We start from the raw sequence: 18,441 nt of genomic DNA, 5'->3' as shown, positions 1-18,441 counted from the left end.
AGACTCTTGAGAGTCCCCTGGACTGAAAGGAAATCCAACCAGTCCATTCTAAAGGAACTCAGTCCTGAATATTCACTGGAAGGACTGATGCTGAAGCTGAAACTACAATATTGTGACAGTTCAGTTCAGTTCAGTCACTCAGTCGTGTCCAACTCTTTGCGACCCCATGAATTGCAGCACGCCAGGCCTCCCTGTCCATCACCAACTCCCAGAGTTCACTCAGACTCACGTCCGTCGAGTCAGTGATGCCATCCAGCCATCTCATCCTCTGTCGTCCCCTTCTCCTGCCCCCAATCCCTCCCAGCATCAGAGTCTTTTCCAGTGAGTCAACTCTTCGCATGAGGTGGCCAAAGTACTGGAGTTTCTGCTTTAGCTTCATTCCTTCCAAAGAAATCCCAGGGCTGATCTCCTTCAGAATGGATTGGTTGGATCTCCTTGCAGTCCAAGGGACTCTCAAGAGTCTTCTCCAACACCACAGTTCAAACGCATCAATTCTTCGGTGCTCAACCTTCTTCACAGTCCAACTCTCACATCCATACATGACTACTGGAAAAACCATAGCCTTGACTAGACGGACCTTAGTCGGCAAAGTAATATCTCTGCTTTTGAATATGCTATCTAGGTTGGTCATAACTTTCTTTCCAAGGAGTAAGCGTCTTTTAATTTCATGGCTGCAGTCACCATCTGCCGTGATTTTGGAGCCCCCAAAAATAAAGTCTGACACTGTTTCCACTGTTTCCCATCTATTTCCCATGAAGTGATGGGAAACACCGGATGCCATGATCTTCGTTTTCTGAATGTTGAGCTTTAAGCCAACTTTTTCGCTCTCCTCTTTGACTTTCATCAAGAGGCTTTTTAGTTCCTCTTCACTTTCTGCCATAAGGGTGGTGTCATCTGCATATCTGAGGTTATTGATATTTCTCCTGGCAGTCTCGATTCCAGCTTTTGTTTCTTCCAGTCCAGCATTTCTCATGATGTACTCTGCATATAAGTTAAATAAGCAGGGTGACAATATACAGCCTTGACATACTCCTTTTCCTATTTGGAACCAGTCTGTTGTTCCATGTCCAGTTCTAACTGTTGCTTCCTGACCTGCATACAGATTTCTCAAGAGGCCACCCCACATCCAAGGAGCCGTGGCTGCGCGGGCACAGGAGGGCCTAGAGGAGCTATCCCACACTGAAGGTCAGGAAGGGCGGCGGTGAGGAGATATCCCTCATCCAAGGTAAGAAGCAGTGGCTGTGCTTTGCTGGAGCAGCCGTGAAGAGATACCCCATGCCCAAGGTTAGAGAAACCCAAGTAAGATGGTAGGTGTTGCAAGAGGGCATCAGAAGGAAGACACACTGAAACCATACTCACAGAAAACTAGTCAATCTAATCACAGTACTGTGACAACCTGATTCGAAAAACTGACTATTTGAAAAGACCCTGATGCTGAAAGATTGAAGGCGGAAGGAGAAGGAGATGACAGAGGATGAGATGGTTGGATGGCATCACTGACTCAATGCACATGAGTTTAAGCATGCTCCAAGAGTTGGCAATGGACAGGGAGGCCCGGCATGCTGCAATCCATGGGGTCACAGAGTCGGACATGACTGATTGACTGAACTGAACTAGGTTGGTCATAATTTTTCTTCCATGGAGCAAGTGTCTCAATTTCATGGCTGTAGTCACCATCTGCAGTGATTTTGGAGCCCCAAAAGATAAAGTCTCTCACTGTTTCCACTGTTTCCCCATCTATTTGCCATGAAGAGATGGGACCAGATGGCATGATCTTAGTTTTCTGGATGTTGAGTTTTAAGCCAACTTTTTCACTCTCTTCTTTCACTTTCATCATGAGGCTCTTTAGTTCTTTGCTTTCTGCTATAAGTGTGGTGTCATCTGCATATCTGATATTATTGATATTTCTTGATATTATTGATATTTCTCTCTGTAATCTTGATTCCAGGTTGTTTTTCATCCAGTCCAGTGTTTCTCATGATGTACTCTGCATATAAGTTAAATAAGCAGGGTGATAATATACAGCCTTGATGTACTCCTTTCCCAATTTGGAACCCGTCTGTTATTCCATGTCCAGTTCTAACTGTTGCTTCCTGACCTGCATACAGGTTTCTCAAGAGGCAGGTCAGGTATTTCCATTTCTTTAAGAATTTTCCAGTTTGTTATGATCCACACAGTCAAAGGCTTTGGCATAGTCAATAAAACAGAAGTAGATGTTTTTCTGAAACTCTCTTGCTTTTTTGATTACCAACATGAGAGAGTCAATTCTGAGGCAAGGTGATAAGTCCTTGGTTCCCCAGGAGGAGAAAGGTATCTGGGCTCTCGAAGTGGAGATAGGGGTCTGGGATTCTCAAGGAGGCAGAAGGGACCAACATCTTTTTTCTCTACATTCCGTTAGTCTTAGTCACATAAAATGCTTTTTTCTTTAAGCCTGGAACTGATGATTACACAACAAACAAGGCAGTTTAAACTCTGTACTAAGGATTATATAACAACAGTGTATCCTGCTTGATGACAGTTTCTCCTTCCTGCAAGCCTTCTGGCTAATCCTTTTATTTTAAAATGTAAATTATGGGATTGGGTCAACCTTGAGACATTCCGTTGAATGTCTTCTTTGAATGTAATGTAATGTCTTCCATTACATTTACTGTAATAATTAATTAAAAAGTATATAACTCCCTTGCTAACACTGGCCGGGGTGGGGTGGGGGGAGGTGGGGTGGCATTCTCCAACCCCTTCTGATGTCTGTGTCAGAAGCTTTCTCTGTCCCTTTTCTTACCTTAATAAAACTCTGCTACATAAAAGCTCTGGAGTGATTAAGCATGGTCCCTGGTCCCGAAGCTAAATCTTCTTCAGAGATCAGGAATCCAACATTGTTCATTATCAGCTATCAAACGAATGTTGGCAATTTGATCTCTGGTTCCTCTGCCTTTTCTAAAACCAGCTTGAACATCTGGAAGTTCATGGTTCACATACTGTTGAAGCCTGGCTTAGAGAATCTTGAGCATTACTTTGCTACTGTGTGAGATGAGTGCAATTGTGCAGTAGCTTGAGCATTCTTTGGCATTGCTTTTCTTTGGGATTGAAATGAAAACTGACATTTTCCAGTCCTGTGGCCACTGCTGAGTTTTCCAAATTTGCTGGCATATTGAGTGCAGCACTTTCACAGCATCATCTTTCAGGATCTGAAATAGCTCAACTGGAATTTCATCACTTCCACTAGCTTTGTTCATAGTGATGCTTTCTAAGGCCCACTTGACTTCAGATTCCAGGATGTCTGGCTCTAGGTGAGTGATCACACCATAGTGATTATCTGGGTCATGAAGATCTTTGTATAGTTCTTTGTATTCTTGCCAGCTCTTCTTAATATCTTCTGCTTCTGTTAGGTCCATATAATTTCTGTCCCTTATTGTGCCCATATTTGATGAAATGTTCCCTTGGTATCTCTAATTTTCTTGAAGAGATCTCTAGTCTTTCCCATTCTATTGTTTTCCTCTATTTCTTTGCATTGCTTTGAAGGATTTGCAACCTATGTCCTCTGCCCAAACTTCTGTCCCTCCTTCCCACTTCTCTGCCTCTTCCACTCTGGAAACTGTATTCCAGCTATGGAAATTTTCCAAATGAGCTGGGCTCTTTCCAGATTCGTCTTAGTTCACTGTTCCTTCTGCATCAAATTCGTGTCCCTAGCTTCTGTGGCTAGCAAGAAACTAGCTTCATCCTGTAAGATTCATCACCGATATAATTGTCTTAGTGAAATGTTGCCTACTTGCCCCAGGATAGTTTTTCCATCTTTCTTCCCACAGCACCCTCCTCACAGCTTCCACTGTAGCATTTATTGTACTGCTATGTACGTATATAATTGTTCCTGTATGGTTGTGATGGGAATGGTGTGTTTCCCATTGCTGTTCAAGTCCAGTGCTGGAACCAAAGGATGAGGTAGGCTGTAGTAGGAACCCAGCGTTGGATGGGTGGTTTATTTTGGCGACTATGAATCCCCTTTAGTTCCAAGCATATGGACTTCTCATGCCCAGCTCACCTTTCTTACTGGGGAAGAGGAAGGAGAAAACTGAGGCTGGGGACTGGGCAGAGGGTGAACTTCCTATTAGCAGTATATCTTTTCCAATTATATTCAGTACCTTTAATAAATACATTCCTTTCTCTCTACTATTTCTTGAGATCCCAGGGCTCTGATAAATGAAAAGCAGCTCTCCTGACTATAAAACATTTGAGGAAACTGCTGGGCTGATAATAACTAATGTTATTAAGCATTCACTATGTGCCAGGCATTCTTCTAAGTGCTTTACATATATTAACGCACTTAATCCTCAGCTCCACGAGAGAGGAATCATTAGTGTAGATGAGGAAATGCAGACACAGTTAATAAAACTTGCTTAAATATATATTGTAAGCAAGCGGCAGAGCTGGAAGTCAAACCCAGGCAATATGATCCAGGTTCCAACAGCTTTCTGCCAGCCACGATCAAGGGCACATTGTCCTCAGAACTACTGCCACCTTCTCTAGTTGTTAGCCCCTGAACATTTAGTTCTTGAGGTTCAAGATTGTACTAGCGGAACATAGCTGTTTTCTAAACTAGTTCTCTTCAAAGTCCAGGAAACAGCTTACCAAGTTCATGTAACCTTTTTGCCCTCTGCTCCTCTTACTCTTATTACTCTTCCTACCCTTGTTACTCTGCTTTTCTTTCCTTTGCTTCCATTTATACACTGTAGCCAGCTGATCCGAAAATATACAAATCTGATCATGCTACTTCCCAGCAAAATGGTCCTTCAGTATCACCCACTGCTTTGGTGGTGATGTCCAAACAGCTGAGCATAAAATGCAAAACCTTGCATGAAATGGGCCCCGCGTCAGAGCTGGGCTTGGGAGAAGCCAGAAACAAAGGAGGAGATCAGAACATAATAAGACCCTGAGGGAAGTTTCAGGATGTGAGGCTCACATACATATATGCCCTAACTGACCCAGAATTTCTCCAAATCCACTGGGTTCTTTCACACATTTCATATGTCGTTCCCTACCTGATCCATGCCTCTCTTCCAGACAAAGTTTTATTTATAGTACTGAGCAAGGTCAGACCACAAAGGCTGGTCCAAACTGAAGGACCTAAGAGAGTAGCTGCTTAGTCTTCATTTAATTTGTTTCACAGGATTGGGCAGAGGAAGAAGTTGAGTAGAGATGTAGTTGCAGCAAAGGCCTCAGCTGGTGCTATGCTGTATCATTTTCCTGTGGCTGCTGGAACAAACTACTATCAAATGGGTGGCTTAAAATAATACATTTATTTTCTCTCACTTTCTAGAAGAGGACTTCAATCAGCCCAAAGTCAGAGTGTCTGCAGGACTACCCTCCTTCTGGACACTCCAGGGGAAAATCCACCCCTTGCCTTTTCCTGGTTTATAGCCATATCACTCCAGTTTCTGCCTCTGTCTTCACATTACTTTCTTCTCACTTGATTCCATTTAGGGCCCACCCTGATAATGCAAAGTCATCTCTCAATCATTAAACCCTTAGTCAATCACATCTATGCACATCTGGTTCTCATATAAAATAATATTTACGGGTTCCAGGGATTAGGACTTGATATCTCTGGGGGGCTATTTTTCAGCCTACCACATGGGAGCTCTGGCAGTCAGATTACCCACCAGCATTACCCTCCATCAGGGGTAATGCAGTTAAGTTTTTTCGTGCTTGAATTGATAAATCAATCTGCCTCTGATAATGGAGGCATTGGGACCCCTGTGGAGGAAGGTGATTTGCAGGGGAAAAACTCAATTTTGAGCTTTCAGCAGGTAACATAGCTGACAGCCGGGGTTGAAAACTTTGGTTTTAAAGGGGTGATCTGATTGGTACATCACTATACCTCCTCAACCTACGACCTTTCTATGGCCTGTAACTATGCCACAGTTGCTGATTTCTGGGGTTTATTTCTAACTATATCATGAAGCCTTCTATAACCCTGGCTGTTGCCTACCACAAGGGCATAATTTAAATGTCACTTTGTAAACCTTCCTATATCTTGCCCTTCTCCACCTTCTCTGCAGAATAAGTCTTTCTCTTTCCTGTTGTTGCCATGTTACTTTATTCATACCTCTTCTGGTAAGTACTTAAACTCATTGTGTAATGATTAATATTCATAGGTACATCAATCCCTTACTAGACTATTAGCTCCTTAAGGGTAGGGTACCTGATTTGTTCCTATTTGTATTTATCTCAATATCTGGCAGGTAGTAGATGTTCACAAATGTTTAATGAATGAACTAACAAAAGTAGCTTAAAGCAGCCACTGTCTGTCTCTTCATCAATTGGTGGTGCAGACGGAACAGCCAACTGTGTGAACGAAAGCCATCAAGCATGTCCAACAAAAGTGACTGAGTGTGTGTCGGGAGGCAGTAAAGTAAACAATATCTCAAGGGTCACAGCTGTTTCACTCTGCCTTTCAGCCAAGAAATGCCATGATTTACTGTCTGCTCTTGCCAAGGATGAAGAAATAAAGTCATAAACAAAAAGTGAAAGAGTGAGGAATTACTCAGTTTGGATGGACAGGTCAATCTGCTTGCCCACCTGTGGCCAACTGAGCATGATCAAAAAATAATATACTTTCCCCTTCTATCCCATATCATAGTCTTTATTCTTTAATAAAAAGGAAGGATTATATATGAGAAATAGAGCGTCAATCCTGATACCACTAACAAAGTCAGTTTTATACACAGATGACAGTGGATATCCCCAACATTGTAGGGATTGTATCAGAATTTCTCCCGCAGACATACCGCTTCTTGCTTCAGGTTGCTAAATTCTAAGAGCATGCCTATGCATATCCATTTCACAGGGACATTCGAGGAATTTAACAGATTAGGAATGAATTAATGAAGAGTTGACTCATTGGAAAAGACTCTGATGCTGGGAGGGATTGGGGGCAGGAGGAGCAGGGGACGACGGAGGATGAGATGGCTGGATGGCATCACTGACTCAATGGACGTGAGTCTGGGTGAACTCTGGGAGTTGGTGATGGACAGGGAGGCCTGGTGTGCTGCAATTCATGGGGTCACAGAGAGTTGGACACGACTGAGTAACTGAACTGAACTGAATATAGAAATGCTTACCATAGGCACAAGGTGTGAGCCTAATAAATGTTTTTCTTTTCTTTTTTTCCTGTTACACTTTTAGCCCAACAATGAATAATTCATTAATATGGAAGATGTGGAGAAATAAAGTCAATATGGCAGTTAGTACGAATTCTATTTTGGATATTTTAAGTTTTTTTAAAGTAACATCAGTTAAGTCACTCAGTTGTGTCCAGCTCTCTGCAACCCCATGAATTGCAGCATGCCAGGCCTCCCTGTCCATCACCAACTCTCCTGGATTTCACTCAGACTCACGGCCATCGAGTCAGTGATGCCATCCAGCCATCTCATCCTCTGTTATCCACTTCTCCTCCTGCCTCAAATCCCTCCCAGCATCAAAGTCTTTTCCAAAGAGTCAACTCTTCGCATGAGATGGCCAAATTACTGGAGTTTCAGCTTTAGCATCATTCCTTCCAAAAAAATCCCAGGGCTGATCTCCTTCAGAATGGACTGGTTGGATCTCCTTGCAGTCCAAGGGACTCTCAAGAGTCTTCTCTAACAGCACAGTTCAAAAGCATCAATTCTTCGGTGCTCAGCCTTCTTCACAGTCCAGCTCTCACATCCATACATGACCACTGGAAAAACCAAAGCCTTGACTAGACGGATCTTTGTTGGCAAAGTAATGTCTCTGCTTTTGAATATGCTATCTAGGTTGGTCATAACCTTTCTTCCAAGGAGTACGTGTCTTTTAATTTCATGGCTGCAGTCACCATCTGTAGTGATTTTGGAGCCCCCAAAAATAAAGTCTGACACTGTTTCCACTGTTTCCCATCTATTTCCCATGAAGTGATGGGACCAGATGCCATGATCTTCGTTTTCTGAATGTTGAGCTTTAAGCCAAATCTTTCACTCTCCTCTTTCACTTTCATCAAGAGGCTGTTTAGTTCCTCTTCACTTTCTGTCATAAGGGTGTTGTCATCTGCTTATCTGAGGCCATTGATATTTCTCCCAGCAATCTTGATTCCAGCTTGTGCTTCTTCCAGCCCAGCGTTTCTCATGATGTACTCTGCATATAAGTTAAATGAAGCAGGGTGACAATATACAGCCTTGGTGTACTCCTTTTCCTATTTGGAACCAGGCTGTTGTTCCATGTCCAGTGCTAACTGTTGCTTCCTGACCTGCATATAGGTTTCTCAAGAGGCAGGTCACGTGCTCTGGTATTCCCATCTCTTTCAGAATTTTCCACAGTTTCTTGTGATCCACACAGTCAAAGGCTTTGGCATAGTCAATAAAGTAGAAATAGATGTTTTCTGAAACTCTTTTGCTTTTTCCATGATCCAGCGGATGTTGGCAATTTGCTCTGTGGTTCCTCTGCCTTTTCTAAAACCAGCTTGAACATCTGGAAGTTCACGGTTCACGTATTTCTGAAGCCTGGCTTGGAGAATTTGGGGCATTACTTTACTAGCGTGTGAGATGAGTGCAATTGTGTGGTAGTTTCAGCATTCTTTGGCATTGCTTTTCTTTGGGATTGGAATGAAAACTGACCTTTTCCAGTCCTGTGGCCACTGCTGAGTTTTCCAAATTTGCTGGCATGTTGAGTGCAGCACTTTTACAGCATCATCTTTCAGGATTTGAAATAGCTCCACTGGAATTCCTCACCTACACTAGCTTTTTTCATACTGATGCTTTCTAAGGCCCACTTGACTTCACATTCCAGGATGTCTGGCTCTAGGTGAGTGGTCACACCATTGTGATTATCTTGGTCGTGAAGAGCTTTTTTTGTACAGTTCTTCTGTGTATTCTTGCCAGCTCTTCTTAATATCTTCTGCTTCTGTTAGGTCCATATCATTTCTGTCCTTTATTGAGCTTATCTTTGCATGAAATGTTCCCTTGGTATCTCTGATTTTCTTGAAGAGATCTCTAGTCTTTCCCATTCTGTTGTTTTCCTCTGTTTCTTTGCATTGATTGCTGAGGAAGGCTTTCTTATTTCTCCTTGCTATTCTTTGGAACTCTGCATTCAGATGCTTATATCTTACCTTTTCTCCTTTGCTTTTTGCTTTTCTTTTCACAGCTATTTGTAAGGTCTCCCCAGACAGCCATTTTGATTTTTTGCATTTCTTTTCCATTTGGATTGTTTTGATCCCTGTCTTCTGTACAGTGTCAGAAGCCTCTGTCCATAGTTCATCAGGCACTCTATCTATCAGATCTAGGCCCTTAAATCTATTTCTCACTTCCACTGTATAATCATAAGGGATTTGATTTAGGTCATACCTGAATGGTCTAGTGGTTTTCCCTACTTTCTTCAATTTCAGTCTGAATTTGGCAATAAGGAGTTCACGATCTGAGCCACAGTCAACTCCTGATCTTGGTTTTGTTGACTGTATAGAGCTTCTTCTTCTTTGGCTGCAAAGAATATAATCAATCTGATTTCGTTGTTGACCATCTGGTGATGTCCATGTGTAGAGTCTTCTCTTGTGTTGTTGGAAGAGGGTGTTTGCTATGATCAGTGCATTTTCTTGGCAAAATTCTATTAGTCTTTGCCCTGCTTCATTCCGTATTCCAAGGCCAAATTTGCCTGTTACTCCAGGTGTTTCTTGACTTCCTACTTTTGCATTCCAGTCCCCTATAATGAAAAGGACATCTTTTCTGGGTGTTAGTTTTAAAAGGTCTTGTAGGTCTTCATAGAACCGTTCAGCTTCACCTTCTTCAGTGTTACTGGTTGGGGCATAGACTTGGATTACTGTGATATTGAATGGTTTGGCTTGGAAATGAACAGAGATCATTCTGTCGTTTTTGAGATTGCATCCAAGTACTGCATTTCGGACTCTTTTGTTGACCATGATGGCTACTCCATTTCTTCTATGGGATTCCTGCCTGCAGTAGTAGATATAATGATCATCTGAGTTAAATTCACCCATTCCAGTCCATTTTAGTTCACTGATTCTTAGAATGTCGACATTCCCTCTTGCCATCTTCTCTTTGACCACTTCCAATTTGCCTTGATTCATGGACCTAACATTCCAGGTTCCTATGCAATATTGCTCTTTACAGCATTGGACCTTGCTTCTATCACCATTCACATCCACAACTGGGTATTGTTTTTGCTTTGGCTCCATCCCTTCAATCTTTCTGGAGTTATTTCTCCACTGATCTCCAGTAGCATATTGGGCACCTAATGACCTGGGGAGTTCCTATTTCAGTATCCTATCATTTTGCCTTTTCATACTGTTCATGGGGTTCTCAAGGCAAGAATACTGAAGTGGCTTGCCATTCCCTTCTCCAGTGGACCACATTCTGTCAGGTCTCTCAACCATGACCTGCCCATCTTGGGTTGCCCCATAGGGCATGGCTTAGTTTCATTGAGTTAGACAAGGCTGTCGTCCTAGTGTGATTAGATTGACTAGTTTTCTGTGAGTATGGTTTCAGTGTGTCTGCCCTCTGATGCCCCTTGCAACACCTACTGTCTTACTTGGGTTTCTCTTACCTTGGACGTGGGGTATCTCTTCACGGCTCCTCCAGCAGAGTGCAGCTGCTGCTCCTTACCTTGGACGAAGGATATCTCCTCACTGCTGCCTCCACTGACCTTGAATGTGGAATAGCTCCTCTAGGCCCTCCAGCGCCCATGCCGCCACCGCTCCTTGGACGTGGGGTAGCTCCTCCTGGCCACTCCTGCGTTGTCGCAGCCTGGCACTCTCGGCTGCCGCCCTGACCTCGGACATGGGGTAACTCCTCTTGGCTGCTGCCCCTCGGGCATGGGGTCTCCCGGCTTCTGCCTCTGACCTTGGACGTGGGGTAGCTCCTCTGGGCCATGCTCTGTGTGCCGTCGCAGCCACCCGCACTATGTGTGCCTTCATGGCTCCCCGTGGTTCAATCAGCATGAAGCAGTTTTAAATGAAAACTTTTTTTCTGTCCTCCTCTCACCAAACCTTTGGTTGGCACAATTATTCTAAACAATATACTGAAATCTGTTTTTCTCAATATATCAATTTTAAATAATAACTATAAACCTTACCTACAAAATGTAAGAAATTTATACTACTTCTTCCCTACTACTTTTATTTGTATTGTTGCTTAGTTCTTCTATTGGTTTCATCTGTAGTTCTAAATAATATATACAGATATAGAGATTCACATATAAATTTCTACTTTTGTCATCATGTATATTGCTTCTTAACACCTACCATTTAAATAATGAAATTATAAATTTGCTGAATCTCCTACCTAGTGGTTTACAGGTAAAGTCATTGGTGGGGGAAGGGAGTCTGATTTGTTGTTGTTATCCAGTGCTAAGTCGTGTTTGACTGTTTGTGACCCCATGAACTGCAGCATGCTAGGCTTCCCTGTCCTTCACTATCCCCAGGAATATTCTCAAAGTCATGGACTTCCCTGGTGGCTCAGACGGTAAAAGCATCTGCCTACAGTGTGGGAAACCTGGGTTCGATCCCTGGGTTGGGAAGACCCCCCTGGAGAAGGAAATGGCAACCCACTCCAGTACTCTTACCTTTAAAGACAGAGGAGCCTGGTAGGCTATAAAGTCCATGGGATTGCAAAGAGCCAGATAGGACTGAGCGACTTCAGTTTCACTTTCACATGTCCATTGAGTTAGTGATGCCACTCAACCCTCTCATCCTCTGTCGCCCTCTTTTTCTCTTGCTCTCAAACTTTTTAGAATCAGAATCTTTTCTAATGAGTCAGTTCTTTGTATCAGGTGGCCAAAATATTGGAGCTTCAGCATCAGTCCTTCCAATGAGTATTCAGGGCTGATTTTCTTTAGAATTGGCAGGTTTGATCTTGTAGCATTTACTCATTGTTGTGACTGATTTCAAGCTACTAACCTGACTTTACATTTCCTTTTGTAATTAATCATTTTTAATGCTGCTTCTATGGCTTGACTTTTTAACAGATCAATAAACTGCACTTACTTACAAAATTATGATAATGCAAATGTTATTCAATATAGAATCAAATATTGTGATTTCCCATAGAGAAAGAAAAATAATCTTGATGGGAATTAAATAGATAATCAAATAAGCTAGAATTTTCAATTTCCAATTGTATTTTAGAAATAATTAAACCTATCACTCTGAGGGAGAAATTGACTCTTCCAAAATTCTAAAAGAAAATACAAGGAGGCAGGAACAACAGATAACAGAAAATGAGTGTTAACTTTTACATAGTTTTGACCATGGGAGCGTGCTGTTTTGCAAAACAATTGGAAGAACAAATGGCAGTCTTAGCATTGCTAATGGTTACCACCAAAAAGAGGACAGAGAAAGTTATTTCATAACCACATTTAATGACCCCACAAACGAAGCAACCAGAAATTTGAGTGGTGTGAAACAAAGGGGAGAGAGGTTTTTGGTTTTTTACAAACATGTAAAACCATGCCTTCCTACCTGAAAAGTTATTGGCCACTGCAGACCTGTGACTTCTTTAAGTACATGTAAATTGCCTCTCTTTTGATTCGTTTGCCCTGCTAGTCTTCATTTGTTGGAATGGTAGAAGTTTCTGTGATGATTAAAAATGTTTATTTCTTCTCTGCTCAGTTTCATTCAGTCATTCTTCAGATGTAGTCATTAGTTGTATGTGCTGTTGAGCACACTTGCAGTGTGACCAGAACAACTAGAAAAGGAATACTTAGCTCTATTAATTTTAATTCAATTTAAAGCTAAAAGCCTCATGAGGCTGATGACTATGTACTGGCAGTACAGTTCTTAAAGGAGCCATCAGTTCAGTTCAGTCCAGTCGCTGGGTTGTGTCCGACTCTTTGCGACCCAAGGGACTGCAGCACATGTGACCTCCCTGTCCATCACTAACTCCCATCCATCACAAACTCATGTCCATTGAGCTGGTGATGCCGTCCAACCGTCTCATCCCTTGTGGTCCCCTTCTCCTCCAGCCTTCAATCATTCCCAGCATCAGTGTCTTTTCAAATATGTCAGTTCTTCACATCAGGTGGCCAAAGTATTGGAGTTTCAGCTTCAGCATCAGCCCTTCCAATGAATATTCAGGACTGATTTCCTTTAGAATGGACTGGTTGGATCTCCTTGCTGTCCAAGTGACTCTAAATAGTCTTCTCCAATACCACAGCTCAAAAGCATCAATTCTTCAGCTCTCAGCTTTACTTATAGTCCAACTATCACATCCATACATGACTACTGGAAAAATCATAGCTTTGACTAGATGGACCTTTGTTGGCAAAGTAATGTCTCTGCTTTTCAATATGCTGTCTTGGTTGGTCGTAACTTTTCTTCCAAGGAGCAAGTGTATTTTAATTTCATGGCTGCAGTCACCATCTGCAGTGATTTTGGAGCTCAAAAAAATAAAGCTTGTTACTGTTGCCACTGTTTCCCTGTCTGCTTGCCATGAAGTGATGAGACCATATGCCATGATTTTAGCTTTCTGGATGTTGAGTTTTAAGCCAACTTTTTCACTCTCTTCTTTCACTTTCATCAAGAGACTCTTCAGTTTTTCTTCATTTTCTGCCATAACGGTGGTGTCATCTGCATATCTGAGGTTACTGATATTTCTCCTGGCAATCTGGATTCCAGCTTGTGCTTCCTCCAGCCCAGCATTTCTCATGATGTACTCTGCATATAAGTTAAATAAGCAGGGTGACAATATACAGCCTTGATGTACTGCTTTCCAGATTTGGAATCAGTCTGTTGTTCCATGTCCAGTTCTAACTTTTATTGCTTGACCTGCATACAGATTTCTCAGGAGGCAGCTCAGATGGTCTGGTATTCCATCTCTTTCAGAATTTTCCACAGTTTATTGTGATCCACACAGTCAAAGGCTTTGGCATAGTCAATAAAGAAAATGTAGATGTTTATCTTTAACCCTCTTGCTTTTTTGATGATCCAATGGTTATTGGCAATTTGATCTCTGTTTCCTCTGCCATCAAGCCTGAACATCTGGAAGTTCACAGATCATGTACTCTTGAAGTCTGGCTTGGAGAATTTTGAGCATTACTTTGATGAGATGAGTGTGATTGTGCAGTAGTTTGAGCATCCTTTGTCATTGTTTTTCTTTGGAACTAGAATGAAAACAACTTTTCCAGTCCTGTAGCCACTGCTGAATTTTCCAAATTTGCTGGCATATTGAGTGCAGCACTTTCACAGCATCATCTTTTAGGATTTGAAATAGCTCAGCTGGAATTCCATTACCTCTACTAGCTTTGTTCATAGTGATGTTTCCTAAGGCCCACTTGACTTCACACTCCAGGATGTCTGGCTCTAGATGAGTGATCATACCATCGTGATTATCTGGATCATGATGATCTTTTTTGTATAGCTCTGTGTATTCTTGCCCCCATCTTCTGTTTCTGTTAGGTCCATACCATTTCTGTCCTTTATTGAGCTTATCTTTGCATGAAATGTTCCCTTGGTATCTCTAATTTTCTTGAAGAGATCTCTAGTCTTTCCTATTCTATTATTTTCCTCTATTTCTTTGCATTTATCACTGAGGAAGGCTTTTTTTTTTTTTTTAATCTCTCCTTGCTATTCTTTGGAACTCTGCATTCAAATAGGTATATCTTTTCTTTTCTCCTTTGCCTTTCACTTCTCTTCTTTTCACAGCTATTTGTAAGGCCTCCCCAGACAGCCATTTGCCTTTTTGCATTTCTTTTTCTTGGGGATGGTCTTGGTCCCTGCCTCCTGTACAGTGTCATGAACCTCTGTCCATATTTCTTCAGGCACTCTATCAGATCTAATCCCTTGAATGTATTTTTCACTTCCATTGTATAATCACAGGGATTTGATTTGGTCATACCTGAAAGGTCTGGTGATTTTCTCTACTTTCTTCAATTTAAGTCTGAATTTGGCAAGAAGGAGTTCATGATCTGAGCCACAGTCAGCTCTGGTCTTGTTTTGGCTGATTGTATAGAGCTTCTCCATCTTTGGCTGCAAAAAATGTAATCAGTCTGATTTCAGTATTGACTGTCTGGTGATGTCCATGTGTAGAGTCTTGTCTTGTGTTGTTGGAAGAAGGTGTTTGCTATGACCGGTGTGTTCTCTTGGCAAAACTCTATTAACTTTTGCCCTGCTTCATTCTGCACTCCAAGGCCAAATTTGCATGTTACTAGGTATTTCTTTTTAAATTTTTTTTAAAAAATATTTATTTTAATTGGAGGCTAATTACTTTACAGTATTGTAGTGGGTTTTGCCACACATTGACATGAACTAGGTATTCCTTGACTTCCTACTTTTGCTTTCCAGTCCCCTATAATGAAAAGGATACTTTGTGCACACCAGGACCCAGAGACCCCACAGAGACTGAGACAAAACTGTGTTGGTGTATCTCCTGAGGAAGTACAGGTCAGCAGTGGACTGCTGCAGGGACTGGAGTTCTGGGGGCAGTAGACCTGGGTATGGCATAAGCCCTCTTAGAAGAGGTTACCATTAACCCCACCATAGAGCTGCCAGAACTTATACAGGATTGGGAAACACTCCTGGAGGGCACAAACAGAAGCTTGTGTGCACCAGAACCCAGGTGAAAGGAGCAGTGACCCCATAAGGAACTGACCCAGACTTGCCTGTGAGTGTCCAGGAGTCTCCATTAGAGGCATGGGTCAACAGTGGCCTGCTGCAGGGTTGGGGGCACTGAGGGTAGCAGTGGGACATTTCGCATGGGACCTTTTGAAGGAGGTTGCCATTATCTTCATTACCTCCACCATAGTTTGGCCTTAGGTCAAATAAAAGGAAAGGAACACAGCCCCGCCCTTCAACAGAAAATTGGATTATAGATTTACTGAGCATGGCCCCACCCTTCAGAACAAGACCCAGTTTCCCCCTCAGTCAGTCTCTCCCATTAGGAAGTTTCCATCAATTCTTTGGTACTTCAGTTTCTTTATAGTCCAACTTTCACATCCATACATGACTATTGGAAAAACCATAGCCTTGACTAGATGGACATTTGTTGACAAAGTAATGTCTCTGCTTTTCAATATGCTGTGTAGGTTGGTCATAACTTTCCTTCCAAGCAGTAAGTGTCTTTGAATTCCATAGCTGCCGTCACCATCTGCAGTGATTTTGGAGCCCAGAAAGATAAAATCAGCCACTGTTTCCCCATCTATTTGCCATGAACTGATGGGACTGGATGCCATGATCTTAGTTTTCTGAATGTTGATCCAAGTCTATGTCCCAACCAGTAATGCTGAGAAGGTGAAGTTGAATGGTTCTATGAAGACCTACAAGACCTTCTAGAACTAACACCCAAAGAAGCCATAGACTAAGACAAAGATTTTTCCATTTCTCCACTAGGGACTCTTTAGTTTGGGCTGGGAATGAAACAATCTACTCAGCTACTGTACAGAAAGTCCTTCTTGCCCTGGGGGTCTGGCTCTCACAGTCAGGAGAAAGTAAGAGGGTCAACAGTTGGATGACATTAAATAGTGCCACTGGAGACTAAATTAGCTAAGCATGAAAATCAAATGGAGTCTCTTTCATTTCTCTTTATTGCTCAAAATTGTGATACATTTTATTTGGACTGTGATGTTCTTGCATGTATTTCTCTAGTTATTTCAGAAGATGCTAAATGTTTTGCCTTACCTGGTGTGCAGAAGAGCTATATGCCTTCAAAAGCTTCCAACTGCTTTTTTTATGTTACATGTTTAATGGAAACCACTTTTCATGGAGACAGTATTCTCAGGACCTTGTGAATACCCCCACTAATTTAGGCCTTTTGCTTTCTTTACCTGCTGAAAAGCTAACTAGCACCTTGAGTTTTCTTGTCATATTCCTGAATTAGTTTCTTTATACATTCATTAAATATTTGTTGAACACCTCCTGATGCCAGATATAGTCATAAACACTGGGAAATCAGCAGGGAACAAAACCAAGTCCATGAACTCACGAAATTTATGTTTTAGTATGGGGAGATAACAGGTAAACACATATAAATAACATGTCAGGCAGTGAAAATAAACAAGAGTAATGGGGTGGGGGGTGCCATGAATGGAGAAAAGCCTGTAGCTATTTTACACAGATTGGTCATAGAAACATTTACAATAAGACCACAGTCAGAACACAGGACTAAAGAACAAAGAACAAAGTCATGTGAATATTAGGTAAAGAATGTATCAAACAGGGACAGAAGATGCAAATGTTCCCAGGTGTGGCTGCTCTTTGTCCATGGACAGTTTGCCAGCCTGTCCTAATCTGTGGCAATGGGAGAACATAGGGGGAACACTTCACAGAAGGTTCAGCTCTGGGTCAGGAACACCTTTATTAGAGATTTTAGTTTCTGCCTTTGTTTGCTAAAAATAGAAGATCATGACTTCAGCCTGATTCCCAATGTGTGTGTGTGTGTATGTGTGTAAGAGACAGAGGAGTAAGACAGTTCACCTGGCTATTGGGACAGCAGTTCCCTAATTGTTTGGACGTCTGCATCACGGCTCACTTGAGTTCTGTGTCCACAACTTTCACTTCAACTGCAGGTTTTCTTTATTTGTGTTGTGGAATACTTTCTCTCTGTGTTCTGATTTATCAAACAATCCACGCTGCTTAACAAATTACAAAAAAAATATCCGCATCTGTCATCAGTATCTGTCATCAGTAATACCAAGCTGGGGCTATATATAGTTTATTCTTTACTTACTAACATTTTAATAGAATTTTGGAAAGAAAGTAAATGCATGTGCTACCTTAAGCTTGAAGTCAAAATTCTTCTGAGTTGGCATGGCTAGAGCCTGAGTGAGAGCAGACTGTGTGGGACAGTCCTGAGTGGGTCACCACTGTGAGGAAAGTCCTGAAGAATCAGCCCTTTACCGCTGTGTTCTTAGAGCACAGGGTATGAAGGTTACAACGACTGGACTATTACAGTTATATTGTATGCTAAAAAATCAGTGTTGTTAGATTGTGAGTCAGGTCACAGAAAGACCTGGGAGGGGTCTATAGGAAGGTGAGACATGGTTAAGGTTGGGGAGGGAAACATCAATTTTAGTAATCCAGTGACATCAACATCAGCATGAAATGGATATGTCCCTTGAAACAGACATTGAGACAACATGTTCTGAAGAGTCTTGGGTATATGGTTTTAAGATTATATTTTAGTCTTTTACTCATCTTTCCTAAAATGGAGAAATCTTGAGGCAGGCTAGTCCAGTGGTTAAAATGAAGACTCCAGAACCAGATTTGGAGGTTTGAAATCTGTTAAATGCAACAGGTTATTAAATAGGCAGTGACCTGGAAGACTGAAAGCTGGAAGTGGTACTCAGGGTTTTCAGGTCGATGAAATGAATGTGTCCTGATCATCATTAGATGCAGTTCCAGTGCTGGTCCCTGAGGCTAGAGATACAGGAAATGTATTTTCCCTGTGTGGAGGGAGCTTGCAGCAAAATAGGGAGGTGGTGGCATAAAGAAATGAT

The sequence above is a fragment of the Capra hircus genome, chromosome 8 (assembly GCF_001704415.2).
Source record: "Capra hircus breed San Clemente chromosome 8, ASM170441v1, whole genome shotgun sequence".
NCBI classification, from domain to species: domain Eukaryota; kingdom Metazoa; phylum Chordata; class Mammalia; order Artiodactyla; family Bovidae; genus Capra; species Capra hircus.
This window is presented reverse-complemented; position numbering follows the sequence as displayed.